This window comes from Vitis vinifera, chromosome 10 (assembly GCF_030704535.1).
Source record: "Vitis vinifera cultivar Pinot Noir 40024 chromosome 10, ASM3070453v1".
Taxonomy (NCBI): domain Eukaryota; kingdom Viridiplantae; phylum Streptophyta; class Magnoliopsida; order Vitales; family Vitaceae; genus Vitis; species Vitis vinifera.
This window is the reverse complement of record NC_081814.1, coordinates 18187501-18202500: the sequence shown is the minus strand read 5'-3', so window position 1 is coordinate 18202500 and position 15000 is coordinate 18187501. Positions and strand designations below refer to the sequence as shown.

The window sequence follows — 15000 nt, the reverse complement described above, 5'->3', positions numbered from 1 at the left end:
CGGGGTTTTTCCGGAAAAGATGGATGCTCTGTGAATTTGTGGCTCAACCTTTAACATCGAGGACTACCCTGTTATTCCCCCTAGACCGCTAGACTGAATCATATGGTATTTAGTGAACACCAATCCACCTTGGTAAATGATGTTCCTTAAATACCATCTGACTCAAGGTTTAGCCCGGACAGGAGGGCCCATTTTTGTTCTAAACTGACATCATCATCTTTGTTTTTGTCTTAGGATTTGTTGAACATCATTCCATCCCGCAAGAAAGTTCCCCTTGAACCGTCCTAGGTCCGCCCATCTCGCCGACTGGTTCCTGTAGAAGAAGTTACACCCCCGAATTCTGAATCTCCCATTGTATATACTATGTCAGATGAACCCGAAATCCCGGTTCCGCCTGAACCAACCACTCACGACATTCTCAAGGCTCTGTTGGCCAAAAAGGAAAGCTTGAACCGAGCCATCAATAAGTCAGCTCCTTCTACTGCACCTCAAGCACCTCCGGTTCAGGTCTTTGATGATTGTGACCAATATGCTGAAGACTCTCCCGACCTAGGACAACCTTTTTAACAGGCCACAGCCCCTCCTTCCCCTAAACCTAGAACTGAAATGGAAAAATTGTTGAAGGAATAAGGGGAGCAGCTAGCCAAGTTACAGGAAGAGTTGAAGAAAGTGAAGGGGTCTGGAGACCATGGGCTCAACATGAAGGGATTGACCATTTTTCCAAAGGTTTTTAATCCAGAAAAGTTCAAGATGCCTGACATAGACAAATACGATGGAACTGGCTGTCCTAAGACTCATCTGCAGCTGTTTTTCTCAAATGTAGGTTCTATGGGGCTCACTCAGAAGCAGATGGCCCAAATCTTTCCTAGAACTCTTAGTGGGGCCGCTGGGCGATGGTTCGCACAGATTGAGAAATCGACCCTTAAATCCTAGGATGACATCGCCAATGCTTTTGTGAAACAATATAATTATAACACCCAGATGGAAGTAACCAGGAGAAGGCTGGAGATGACTCGCTAGCGACCAAATGAAAGATTCACTGATTTCCTGGCCCGTTGGAAGGGCAAAGCTGCCCAAGTGATCGATCTCCCCCCAGAAAAGGAACAAGTTCGGATAATGAGAAATAACATGAGTAGGCAATACCATGACTCTCTCTATTTCCAAGGGATGACCACTTATGACTCTTTGATTGAAGCAGCCACTCGTATTGAAGATGCTATCTACAATGGGACTCATGGATCACAGGTCAAAGAGGCAGATCCAAAAGGAAAGAAGATAGTTTTTTGTTGGGGGGAACAAGCAAGAACAGTGAAGTCAATGTCTTGTCTGACGGAAAGCCAAAGACACCCAGGACTTTCACTCCGTTAGGCATAACTCTCAGCCGCGCCTTGAAAAAGCTTCAGAAGCATGGTGTACTCACGCCTCTTCCCCCATCTCCGCCACCAGATCCTCTTCCTCCTAGGTACAAAGCCAATGCCTACTGCAAGTACCATCAGACAAATGGCCAAAATACTGACCGGTGTTTAAGGGTGTTTAAGACATCCAAGACCTTATTGATTCAGGGAAAATTGAGCCACCAAGGGCAAACCAACCGTCCCAATGTAACTACCAATCCCCTACCCGATCTACGACCACCCTCCTCATGCCAATATAAACATGATCGAGCCGACATTGTCGAGTTGGGATCCGTCCCTCCAACTCACGCCAGCCGGAGAAAGGGGGGAAACTTATGGTAGAGACATGACTGGAATCCGGGAGACTTACGAGATGGAGCCCCCACCTCAAGTTCACATGCTCCGGTGGGATTCTTTCTACGACAATCTCCCAACCCCTGAACAACCCCTCCAATTACTCCCTGAAAGCCCAGCAAGTGATGAATCCTTTACCCTCGCTCATATTCCTCAACCCTTTGATTTGATGAAAGCCCTAGTTGCTCGGATCCTACAGACCTAAAACCCCTCCCCGCATCTTTGTGGATGGACTCTGACGAGCTGGATCAATACGGCACCAATGATGATATGGATTTTGTCATACATGAGGAGGCCCAACACATGACCCGTGGGGGAAAAGTCTTTTAGCCTGCACATCTGAGATCTGATAACCCAACGGCCGAGACTGAGGCCCAAAAGGAATCCCAGGTGACGGAAGAAGATAATGAAGTAATTAAGCAATTGAAGAAGACTCAGGCGAACATTTCCATATGGGGCCTGCTCATGGCATCTAAGAGCCACCGTGATCCTGTCCTTAGAATGCAGAGTAAAACACATGTGTCATTGGACACTTCACCATCTCAGCTAGTCCAGAGAATTTCCCACATCCGGATGGCAAATACTATCACTTTCACGGATAAGGATCTGCCGAAGGAAGGAATGAACCATAACAAAGCCTTACACATTACAGTGATCACTACAGGGAAAAGAGTGCCAATGGTTCTGGTTGACAATGGATCGGCCCTGAACGTGTGCCCATTCAAAACTGCCACTTGCTTAGGATATCAGCAAAAATCTTTCGCAGTCTTAGGGCAGGCCATTAGAGCATATGACAACACAAGGCGGGAGGTAATGGGCATCCCGGCCATAGAATTCACTGCAGGGCCGGTCCTGTTTAAGGAAAAATTCCAGGTACTATACATCCCGGTGATCTACGACCACCCTGCTACTTGGAAGGCCGTGGATTCATGCCATAGAAGCGGTCCCCTCTACTTTGCATCAGAAAGTCAAGTTCATACAGGGGAATCATGTCATTTCTTTCTTTGGAGATCCAGAAGAGCCAGTGCTGGACCCTATCAAGTGCTAGAAATTCAGCACGATGATAACTTAGAGTTGGCAGGATTCCAGTTCGAGCAAGTGCAGGTCATTGAGTTGGCAGAACCAGTCCTGATCTTCGACCACCTTGCCTGATTTTAGTGAAAATTTCTTTGTCAGGGAAATGTTCCGATCAATGCGCCACTTCCCCGGATCAGGACTCGGCCGGCGTCACCAAGAAATCGTGGAGCCAATTCATGTCCAGGCAATTGAGCCACCTTTTGGGTTGGGGTATATACCTACGGAAGAAGATCTCCAAAAATTGGAAGACAAGAAGAAGAAAAAGAAGAAGAAGAGGATAGCAAGAAAGCTGTAAAATATTTGAAGACTCTGAATGGGCGATTTGTAAAAGAAGGATCAAACTTTCCCTTTTTCGGTTTTCCGGAGCCATGGATCGATGCTAGCGGGAACCGCGTGCCGGGTTTTGAAATATTCTTTACAGATAAAGTAACCTGGGAGCTTGATGAGGGGAAAGCAAAAATGATCTACCAGTGGGAAGAATCAGGGATCTTGACCTGGTATCCAGAGAAGAAAGAAGAAAAGGCTGTTGAATCAGAGATTGAGGAAGAATACCAGCTTCAACTTATGTTTACCCAGGACGGTGCGGCAGGGGAACAAGGGATGGTGTCCATGATAATTGCGGACCCAGTGGCAAAAGACCCATCCACTCTCATCATCCCAGCCGATGGAGCACCACGCAATTGGTCTTCTCTTCCTCAGCGGAAGTCTGTCAGTGTTCTATCTGAACCAGTCTTAGTCAAGTCTGTTGAGTCCCTGTTTAATGTAACCTCTTCGAAGGATGGTCTGAAGTCTGTCCCAAATAATGATGTGTCTGTCCCGTCAGTGTCTGTTATCATTTCTGAAGTCGAGTCGGCCCTGGAGGCCAGAGAGTCTGTAATCAAGGAACTTGTGGTTTGCAATGAAATGAAATCTAGGTTGCTCGTAGATCTTAAGAGGGCTGGTTGAAACAATCAGAAGGAATTCGTAGGTGTTGCCCGTGTTTGGCCAGCTGGCAGCTAAACCAAGAAGAGAATGAAGAACTCGCAGATGCAGGAAGCTATTGAAGGCGTTCTAGTTTGTTCAATGTAGTCGAAGACCTAACAACCAATAAGACCTCTATAAGCCCTTAGTTGCCAAAGATCAGGAAGCTCTTTGTTATGAAGAAGCCACAAAGAAAGAAGAGGAGAATCAAGGTCTAAAGCATATATGGGTTGGCTACGGGCGGCCCCCTATAGCTATGACATTATGCGTGTGTAGATCCTTGACAACACAGAGGAAGCCCTACAGTAATGGGGTAAAGATGGCATAACTTTGGCGATCATCACAAAGTTGTCCAACCAATCCAATTTTTTGAGATAATTTAGGAACCAACATAGCATCATTGAGATGAAGAACATTGCCAGAACGAGATGATAAAGAGATCGTACCAATGTCTGAGATAGAGAGTGGGGTGTGGTCACCGGTGAAGACGAAACTTTTGCCTTGGTACGGCGAGGATGAGACAAATGCAGCCGGATTGCTCGTCATATGATGGGTAGCCCCAGTGTAAATGTAAAAAAGCATGGAGAATCTAGCTTGGAAGATGAATGCATAATACCCACATGATGAGTTGTTTGATGCGGAGCAAAACTCGAGTTGTAACGCTGTGGACATACGAGAGCCATGTGTCCAGAGAGAATCAAAAGTATACATACCAAAGTCAATCGTAGAGGAGAACCCAAGAGACTCCCATAGGATTGCTTCTGCTGCTGATAAGAAGACCGGTGCTTTAGGGTGGTCGAAGATCAGGCCACTTACTTGATGATTATTTTGAATATACTTCCCATAGATCTGTTGGGAAATTGTTGTTGCCATAGATCTTTGAACCGTTTCTGGGCACTGCACTTGAACCACTGATGCACGAACTGGTACTGTTGTTGTTAGTCACACAGTTACAGTTGCTGTGAGAGTAGCGTGGCAGGGAGCACACTTGACAGGAGATAGACACAGGCGGTAGAGAGAGAAAGAGGCAAGCCCCTAATTCAAAATATAGTGTGAGAGGCAAAAGAAAGAATTAGGACTTCAAAATGCATAGGTAATTTTATATGATCAGATCGCTTTATATCTTGTTACCAAAGCATCTTCAAAGTCTAACCCCTCTAATCCTATAAAGCAAGGGTGGTCGAAGATCAGGTGGAGAGAAGGACTGAACGACAAAAGGAAATACCTGTTTGTTTGCCTTGGAATAAATTGGTTTTATCAACTGCGAATCCCCATAGATCGTGAGGACCTTCACTTAAGTAAGTCTTCAGTACGCTTTGTTTTATCTACTACTTAGGTTTAGGTTAGGTTAGTTCATCTACGATTTTTCTTAAGAGAAGATACGACTGTACGACAGTTCCCGTTAGTAGACTCGCAGGACTCGAGAAGTAGACAGCGAGTGAGCAGCAAGCTACCTTTCTTTTGATTCAATCGACCTTCGAAGGAGATTGAGATGGGGGGCTACCATTCTAGATTCGACCATAGACCAAACGGCTACTGTCTGAAGAGGACGGGGACCGCCGCCCGAAAAAGAAAGAAAAACGCTTCAATGCCATGATGCCCATGCCATACCATACCGAGGAGTGAGCTGGGCTCGAACGAAGTACACCGCCGACTCCACCTGCGGGTGGAAAAGGGGGGAAGGCCCCACTCTCGTATCATTCTCCAGCATGGGGGAATTCTGCTGTAGGTGCCGGCTATAAGTGAAGTAAGTTAAGCAAGCACCCGCAGCGAAGGGACACTGGGAAAGCCCAGTCGTACCAATCCAGTGCCACAAATTGAATGCGTTGCTAGATCGAACCACGGACCAAAATTACATCCTACTATAGGAGGGCTTAAACTATTAGACATTAAAGGTTGGGGGTTGACTCACATCAAAAAAGAGGAGCGGCGAAGCAGAATTGTTTTGGGTTTTCCCTCGCCGCTACCGTATATCTCCTCGGTAAGATGCGATCCGAAAGGAACCGAATTCGAAACATTGGATATGCCAATAATTCGGGAGGGGGATTGGTTGTGCGTGCTGACCCCCCCTTTGCATTAGTTTCTGTCTTCTGCTTCTGTTGCTGTTGTTTGGGACGGTTACATGAGATCATCCAATCTCAATGTTGCATGCGAAATGCATCTCATGATCCGCGTTGTACGAAATTGATCTCCGTCGGGAACAGCTTTTTTCTTCCTATGTTCGAGACCTTGCTTTCCGCTATGCTATATAGGTGTGCTACGATCGCATTGCATGAGAGAGGGCATCGTAAGTAGCATGCGGAGGAGCTAAGATACGCCCCATCTTACTAATAATAATGAAGGGCTGAAGAAACACACTCTTTTTTGGGTAGACCCTTTCCAAGCAGAACCAATTCCTTAGTGGCTCGCTAGCCGGCCATGGCTATCCTTTAGTTAGTGCTGGACCGCTTCACCGCTTCATTAAGTATGTCTTCCTGTAGGTGCCATTTACTTGACTAACCAACCTGAGCTATCGTAAGGTAACCATAGGTTGACTGCCGAAGGGTCTCGGTTCTTACCAAGCGAAGCGGTCTTTGGTTGCAGCGTGAAGGGAAGCAAGTGCTCATTGGTGGAAAGACCGGCAGCAACGACGGATCTCTCTTATTGGCAACAGCAACCGACCCCGAATCGATTAGGGTCCTTTTCCGCTGATCGACACTGATCGTTGCGCCGCTCGGCCGGCACTTCTCCTCCTATCAGGTAAGGCGGTATCGATCGATTCCTCCGTCCCATTCATGGAAGGTACCCTTCACCCTTACTCTACCATTATTATAGGGGTATGGGATGAAGGAGTCTCCATTCCGAATCATATAAGGAACTGCTGGAGGAAGGAAAGTTGCATGCAATAGATCTGTAGGGGGGCTCTCGAAAGCTTCAGTCAAATCGGCCCTTCTCTAATCAAGTTGCGAGCCAAAAAAACAATCCTCACCCAGACAAAAAACGTGAGCGCCTAGCGATACGAAAGAAAACGGATGCGCTAACGCCCTTATTAGAGTAAAGGCGAGGCGCTCATTCCGTTGCTTGTTTGGCCTACTCTTGTCGGGGCTTTCTTGGTCCTACGCAGGTACTTGTGAATTCAAAGGAAAAAGAGAAGAAGAGAAGAGGGACACCCCGTTTGCTGCTCAAACCGTAGCAGGAAATGCTATTCGTACAGTAGTGGAAGTAGGGTATGCAACAGGCGAAAGTCGTGATAAAAGGTCCTGGTCTCGGAAGAGATGCAGCATGACGAGCCAGAAGTGGTATACTATTTAGTTTCGTACATGACGTAACCCCTATGCCCATTGGGAGGAGGGGTAGTTAGTTATCTCGGCATCGCGAAAAGCCCAAAAAAGCCGTTGAGCGCGCTTTAGAAAATCCAATCCTCGCTTTTTTGGCTTCTTGCTTGCCTGCTTGCTAGCTGTCACAGACTTAGCGATCTCAACGCGGTCCGTGCGGCACTTGTCTTGTGCTGGCCTGCTCGTCCAGTTTTAATGCAGCTAACTCAGCTTTGCCACTCAAGGCATCAGCAACATATTCAGTCTCCCGGAAAAAAAATCGTTTAAGCAATCTTCTAGACGGATAGCGACAGAGAACTCGTTAGTCAGTAAAGCCCACGGCAGGTGCTGCTGTTAGTAAAGCAAGTCATTTTTGCTCGGTACTCGGTTGATCAAAAGAAATTCCAGAAACCTTAATTTAATAGTTAAGGGAAAACTCTTTACTAGTTGGGGGCTAGCGCGCCCCTATATCTAAATTGTGTAAGCGTTTTCTTAGCAGCTAGTGCGCCCCTACTCTCTTCTTAAGCTTGCCCCCGTGCTGAAAAGCCATATCGCGCGAGTACGCGCGTCTATCACGTTTTTCAGCTTGACTTGATGAGCGAAGTAGGCTTTCTTTCAGAACCTTCAGAACTAGTCGTTAATATCCTTCTTAGCCTTCTGCTTTCAGACTTCGACGCTGTGAACTAACTCCTTGCCTTCTTGCCTTCCTAACTCTAGCGCTAGCAGCACCAACTGAACGAACCAACTACTTCTGAAATTACTTTGCCGTTCATTATTAAAGGAATCCGAAGGTAACTTTGCAACCTTCACAGGGAGGACACGCAGAGGCCGATCCTCATCACTTGCGACCTCACAAGGAGGTCTTAGGCAGAAAGAATTCGCTGAACAGGGGCAGTATAAAGATAGAGTTCCAGTAAAGGAACCAACCTTCAAACGGCCAAGCCTATTTCGCCGCCCTATCCGGATCCTTGGGGTTCAACCCCTTGAGAACCGCGCGATCCCATAAAGCGATTGCAAACAGCTCCCAAATCATCCGATGGAAGGGAGTCCGGCCTACTAGGGCCTTATCACCTTTCACCGGAGATGAAGACCAGAAAGGACGCCAATTCAGTACCATAGGGATGGAAGGAAGTTCTTGCACATACCTTAAGAAAGGGTCCTTCACTAGGATACCGTACTTCTCCAAAACACTCTCGACGTCTGTCGACGGGTCGTCCACAATGCTACTAAACTGATAGTTGCTCTGTTTAGGAACAAGAATCAGCTTAGACACTGAGAACATGGATAGATACATTTTAACTAATCTGTCCGCCCGAACGTCATGACGACGAATTAGTCTTCTATGGAAGTTCGGTATCACTCGAGGTCTCTCGAGCGGGATATCGGATGCGGTAAGGATTCGTGTCGATCCCAACACCCGCCATAGGCGCGCATAAGCGACACACTACAACATTTAACGTATAAAGCTGTGTTGAGCCAACTGGCTCGCTTAACCATATCCTTAAACTACCTTTTACAAACAAACAGGTATACCGCTACGCAGTACTCTTTTGTGAGACAACCAGAAAGAATCTGATCCACTTGCTTTCTCGCTTGACTTGAAAACTTGAAAAACTCGGCTGCTATCGGAAAGAAAACAAGGTTGGTCGTAGATCATGCAGGCTTTTTTTATAGATTCAGAGGTGAGTAAGGGGGGGTTTGCTTGCTGGCTAGCTCGTGCAATCTACGATCAATTCCTTCGCGTTAGTAAGCTAGCTTTGTAAGCTAAGCAAGCCTGGTTCTCCGGGCTTTCTCCCTTCTCGACCAGACGAAGGAGATATGAATTCAATTCAGGCGGGTAAGGGCTTGACCGTGTGTTCTCTCCTGGTCGGGTCGGAGGCGAAGACTGGCAAAGTTCATCATTCAGTGGTGGGGTGTTCATAGAAAAGAAGGCGTCGCCCAACGAGTGGCAGATTTGGATGGAGTCTCGCTTGGATGCTGGGGAGATCCATAGATCTGGATAGAGGCTCGCTCATCATATATAGAGGAAGAGTACGCGCGCGCGCTACGGCTTACGCAGTTGATCGGATCAAATAGCCCGTCGGGCAACCAACCAAACCCGGCACATTAACAACTTGGAGGTATGGCTGAGTGGCTTAAGGCATTGGTTTGCTAAATCGACATACAAGAAGATTGTATCATGGGTTCGAATTCCATTTCCTCCGGCACGGAAGTGGAGCGGGCGGGCGAAATTACGTGAGAGAAAGAACCTCTTGGTGGAGTCCCCCGGAGGACAGAATAGCACTACTTAGTGACTAGGAGCGGAGAGCCCGTTACGCGTTGTTTTTGTTTGACCGGCCTATCTTCTTTCTATAAGCAAGCTCCCTCCGGCCGTCCAGGGACTGGACGGCTCTCGGTTCTTGAGCATGTTGGGAGATTAGGCGGCAGTTGAAAGAGCTGCTCGAAAGCTTGACGAACAAGCGAAAAAAGCCCTAACTCTTTTTTTAGTAAAGGGCTTTTCCCTTACTAGTCAAGTGGTAAGGTAGGGCGCTATTCGATGAAGAAAACAGACTTTAGGAAAGTGGTTCAGGTAGCTCAGCTGGTTAGAGCAAAGGACTGAAAATCCTTGTGTCAGTGGTTCGAATCCACTTCTAAGCGGGCGAAGGGTCCAAAGGACACGTAGCCGGGAGCGAGCCGGATTTTCAAATGAAAGTGAAAGAGGAAGCCAAAAAATGTGAGCGCTCCTGCACTATACGGAGCAAACGGAGGCCCGGGGGGCCGAAGCGCGTCAGGTTGTTTAAAGGCGTCGCCCTATCTTGCTGGAGGCAGATTTCTTTTTTTAAGCGGTTGAAACCTCGGATTGGTTCTCGCGTCCCTGTGCCCAAAAGGATGGGCGAGTTCGGTTTGAGTGTTCATCGATCGGGTGGATCTATATGCTCCGGGGGGTGAGACGAGGTGTAGCGCAGTCTGGTCAGCGCATCTGTTTTGGGTACAGAGGGCCATAGGTTCGAATCCTGTCACCTTGATGTGATGTTCAGTCAGCTAATACAAATGAATATCAATCGACCGTTAACTAAGTACGTACACCTGACTCGCCTAAAAATTGATCGTTGCTAATCAATCAATCATTCATTGACTGGTAGTCAAATAGGCAAGGTGAACTTCCCGGGACTCAACCAAACCGTCACAAGTAAGGAGAAATGTTGTTCAGCTAACGAAACTCGAACAAAAAATTCAAGACTTTTCTTAAGGGTGGTCGTAGAGAAGGCAGATCGAAGATCAGAAGTGGTCGTAGATCAGCTTGCAGAGTTTTCTTTATCCGGCTGGGAGTTTACTATGCTCTTTCCCTTGCCTGTGGGACTGCTGCTGCCTGCCCTGCTTCCCATGCACCTACTTCTCATGCACTGACCCGGGGCCCCCTCTAGGGTTCTAAAGTTGGGAAGTTCCTGTGGGGAAAAAGGAAGAGAATTATGACTGGAAACATTGCGTTGAACGTAACTAGGCATTCTATACACTAATGCAGCTCCTTACCTTAAGCCGTTTCACCCCTTTCTCAACAAGCTGTGATAAAGGGAAAATCTCTTCCTTATACAATGCCCCAAGGAGACTACTACCCAAGGTTTTTTTCCAGCCTAAAAGCCACTTTTGTGTCAGCCCTCTTCCCTCGTTAGCAGCCAAACTGAAAAGCCTACTCTTGTGGGTACAGGACAAGAGAATGAAAAGCGGGGGGGATAAGAGATTCGAAATTTCTTTAGTAGTATAGGATAGGGTTCAGGCTACTGGATAATCTTCCTCAGATTGAAATGAAAATAAAGAAAAAAGAGTGAAGCCTAGCACCGCTCCAGCTCCTGCACCAGCTTCTACTCGATTCGAATTTCCGCCCTAATATAATATAATAGGTTGACTTTGACTTTTTGAATCCAATAAAGAGCCTCTCTTTCATTCCCAATCGACCGAGCGCTCCGAAGGGCATTGCTTACGCGCTTTAATCCATATAGCTTTGTATCTCAGAAAGTAGGGTTGATGTCTCCCTTACTGCATTGGTTAGATATGAGCATCCGACTCTTGCTGTCTTGACTTCTTGATAACTGTGTATTCAAATACCAATATCACACATACCCTGGAGACTGTTCCCACTCTGAGATACCAGCCTAAGCCTAGGTCAAGAGGGCGTTAAGCACCTCACTATACCGATCATGGCTTCTGCACCTAAACACATCCCTTCTCTTAGGGCTTAGGTAGGGGATGCCCAAAGCTAGCCTCATTCTCATATCTCTTTACCAAAGCTTAAGCTTCCCTGTTTCGCCCAGTTCCTCGAGAATCTAAAGAATCGTTTGACTTTGAATGCCGAAACCCGTCACTTTGAAAGCAAGGAAGAAACGAGCTTTTCACTCGCGAAAGAAGTCACCACTCGGGCAAGAGCACGGCTGGCTCCCTGGTAAGATGAAGGGTCTTCCCTAGAAGGAGAGATTAGTATTGGAAGGTGAAGATGAAGGAAGGGCTGAAACAAAGTCAAAACCATTAATTGGGGTAAAGAAATACAAGAAATCCGCAGGAATAGCTAATGTAGCCCCTATCTCTTAAAAAGAAGAGGATAGATAGGTCCACGAGTTGAGACAGAGAAGTTTTTACTAATCAAGTAGGACTTTACCCACGAGAGTCAGAGGCAGTATCAGCACCGAAGAAAGCAGGGATAGGTGCTGTCGCATTCGATCGAGAGCCGTATACCTAAAGGTCTCAGGTGGAAAGAGTGCCTAGAACAGACTTACCGAGACAAGAGCCTTCTTCAGTAATCAACCAAGCGAAAAGCCAGCCCTTTTATTAAAGGAGATAGGGCGTTAGCCTAAAATATCCTATAATATCTATATCCCTCTCTTTTAAAGCTTCCCCGGAATAAGGAAATCCCGATCTGCCACTTTAGCATTTTTCGTTTAAAAAGCCATTTCCCCTCATTTTGAACAGTGCTTAGCTTAGGTCGACTAACCGGACCCGGACCCCGGTGAGATAGCTTTCTTAAGGATTGGCTGTCCTACTTACCATGCTTTCCATGCCATGTGCTTCCTCCAATCCTGGAACTGGGGCTGCCCTATATAGTCAAGCACGTTCCTCAACAAGCTAATTAAGGGAAGTGGAGGTTGCTCGTAGATTAAGCTGGTCGGAACGAGAAGGGTGCTCGTACTACGATCTTAAGCAGGCTGATTGTAAATCCGCTTTTTCTCTGAGAGGTTGATGGTTTGAATAGGGGGTCGCATGAAGAGCTACAATCTTTTCCCAAAACCCTAAAAGCATCCGACTCAACTACGACTAATAGATAGGAACTCATCCCTAGAAGCTAAAGCCTAGAGCCTCAAAAGGAAAGACGAGCCCTTCAGGAACGTTGTAAACATCCGCGTTCCAACATTCGAAACCATCAAACCAAACGTTCTCTATGATGAGCTAGAAAGAAATCCCTTTCGCTCAATAAGGTATACGCAAATCGACACAAGATGTGTTACCAAAAAAGTTAGAATTTAGGGGTCTGCACTAGGTCACACGGCACGAAAAGGGTCTGACAACAGAAAACCTGTCTTCTAGAATGAGCTGGAGAGATCAATGTCTCGAAAAATAAAACATATTACAATCAACATAAGGCTATATAGGTAATAGAAAACCCACAAATCTGCAAATTACCTCTTCTGCACTTAGTCACTCGTCTGAATACCAAGAGCAGGGTGGTCGAAGATCAGATTAGGATCAGTTGTGAAGCCTCCCGTAGAACAAAACTCTCAGACTGAAGCACACTCCAGATGTGCAACAAAAATACCCAAGCTGATCCTTTTCGGCTTCAAAGAGCTTTAAATGTTCAAAAGGGAATGATGTCAAGGTCGATCAACTCAGAATTGAAGCCCTAGGACGATAACTCTATATCCAATCGTCAGTCTCAACATCCTAATTCCGAAGATTTTGGGCCCTTGAAACTAAGACACCGCACCCCCTTTCTAGTAAGGTAAACTAAACGTCACAAAAGATAATAGTTTTATGTTGAAATATCTTCAGGTGCATACAACAACCAAATCTTGCAGGATGAAAATAAAGGAATGGACGGCCAGTGGAAACTGAATCACACCAAAATAAATCGTGGTCCACACTGAACAGGCCTACATCGATCAGGACCCCTGGGAAGTAGCTAATGAATATTTTAGGAAATTTCATAGCGCCTCAAAAATCACATGGAGACGTGCAGAAAGCATTCTCAGGGCGACAAGAACTTCATACATCGTGCACCGAAACGATGACGTCGGGGCAATTTGACACTCGACGTGTGTTTTCAAAAGGATTATGACTTGGGAGCCGGTAGACCCCAAAAACTAAGAAAGACGCCGAACCAGGTTCGGGTTCTACGAAAGTGTATGGTGCAATTCTAATTCATACAAGGAGGCGTTCCCTGAGCTATGGTCTCAGAAAGGTGAACAATCCGTACAGAAGGCATTCCTGGTTTTTCCTCCTGGGGAAAGACTTCCAACCATGGAAGATTCCAATTTAGAAAAGATAAAAATGGTGGAGGATTCCCTTACTATACAAGGGGTCCCGGCCGCAGCCCTGAACAATTGTACACTCGAGCTTTTACACGGAAGGAGATCACCATAAGGGGGGATCTCGATCCGTATCAGAAGTAAAGCCATCTTCAGTCTTGCATTATTTGGTGATAAACCAAGTCCCTTGGATCATCCGGTGGGATTACGGACTTAGAGTAGACCGCACGAGGGACAAAAATAAAGTCTTTTTGGTCCGAAACTACTATTGTAGGTGGAAGTATGATAAGAGCAGTAAGATGGTATTCCTTAACAAGCGGCTAAGGATGGAACAGAACATGCAAGGCGATAGATTCTATGAGACTCTTCCTGAATGGGAACCCGTGAAGGAAAATCGCGAAGCTCCGCCGCCATCGGAGAACCCTCAACCATCAACCTCTCCAAAGAAAGGGCGACTCTTAAGATCTACGACCACCCTCTCCTCTTCTTCAAAAAGCGACGAAGGTATCCAAGATCAGATAACAAATCCGATCGACGGTCCTAGTCAGCAGCACGAGGACTTTCTTCAGATCGAAGGAGAGGAATCGATCAGCGTCTTACCCATAGAACCCTTACTATACAAAGGGCTGCTCGAAAGCTTTCAAGAAAAAAAGAAAAAATATCTTTCGGCATTTCCAAGAGTGGGAGAAATCTTTCTTAAACGAACAGCCACTGGAGCCTATTGAGACTTTCTATGATCTTAATGATGACGATATCCTAGCGTGATTAGTTTCCAAGGAATATGAATCAGATGAACCTGAGGGCGTTTAGGAAGAAAGATAGTGGGGCCCACCAATTGGGACCCACCTCGCGGGACCCCTCTGTAATGAGAAGGGAGCTCACATTGCTGACTCAAAGAGGAATCTACTACAGCAGGAACAACCCAGAGGAAAAGACATGAAAGATGGTGGTGTGACTAGTAGTGTACTATTGAAATAAGTGGAAAGTTCAAAGTCAATGCACTCATGCTATCCACTCAATTAGGGGTCTATTATAGGGGTATTATTGTCTATGGGGCATTGTGTTGTTGGTTAATAAATAGGGTAGAAGTGGTGTCTTTAGTGACATAAAGGTAGGGAGCATGATGTTAGTGGTGAGAGTGAGTTGTCAAGATGTAAGTGGGAGACTGACGTCAATAGAATTTTTGAGAGTCATTCTGGTCTAGGAGATTCCTTCCATTAGTGGAAACTTATGGGACAAGTCACTACCTTCTAACAATTTTATGGTTGTTGTATTGTGAGGGCAAGCAAAGTATGCCCAAGTAGTCTTGGTATTGGTTGGTTTGAGGTGGTGTAAAAAGAAAAAGAGTTCTTTACTATCAATAAAGCTTGTTCTATGTTTAGGTCCATCTAATTCCTTTGTCCTTTTCTTGACTTGTTGTTCTTCGATTTG

At 46.2% G+C, this 15000-nt stretch overlaps 2 non-coding genes across 2 annotated transcripts; both read left to right on the top strand.

Moving 5' to 3' along the window:
• Positions 1 to 9641: 9641 nt before the first annotated feature.
• On the top strand, positions 9642 to 9715 carry TRNAF-GAA (transfer RNA phenylalanine (anticodon GAA)). Its single transcript has one exon. It is a non-coding gene; the product is annotated as a tRNA-Phe (tRNA).
• A 293-nt stretch (positions 9716 to 10008) lies between these two features.
• On the top strand, positions 10009 to 10083 carry TRNAP-UGG (transfer RNA proline (anticodon UGG)). Its single transcript has one exon. It is a non-coding gene; the product is annotated as a tRNA-Pro (tRNA).
• Positions 10084 to 15000: the final 4917 nt, after the last annotated feature.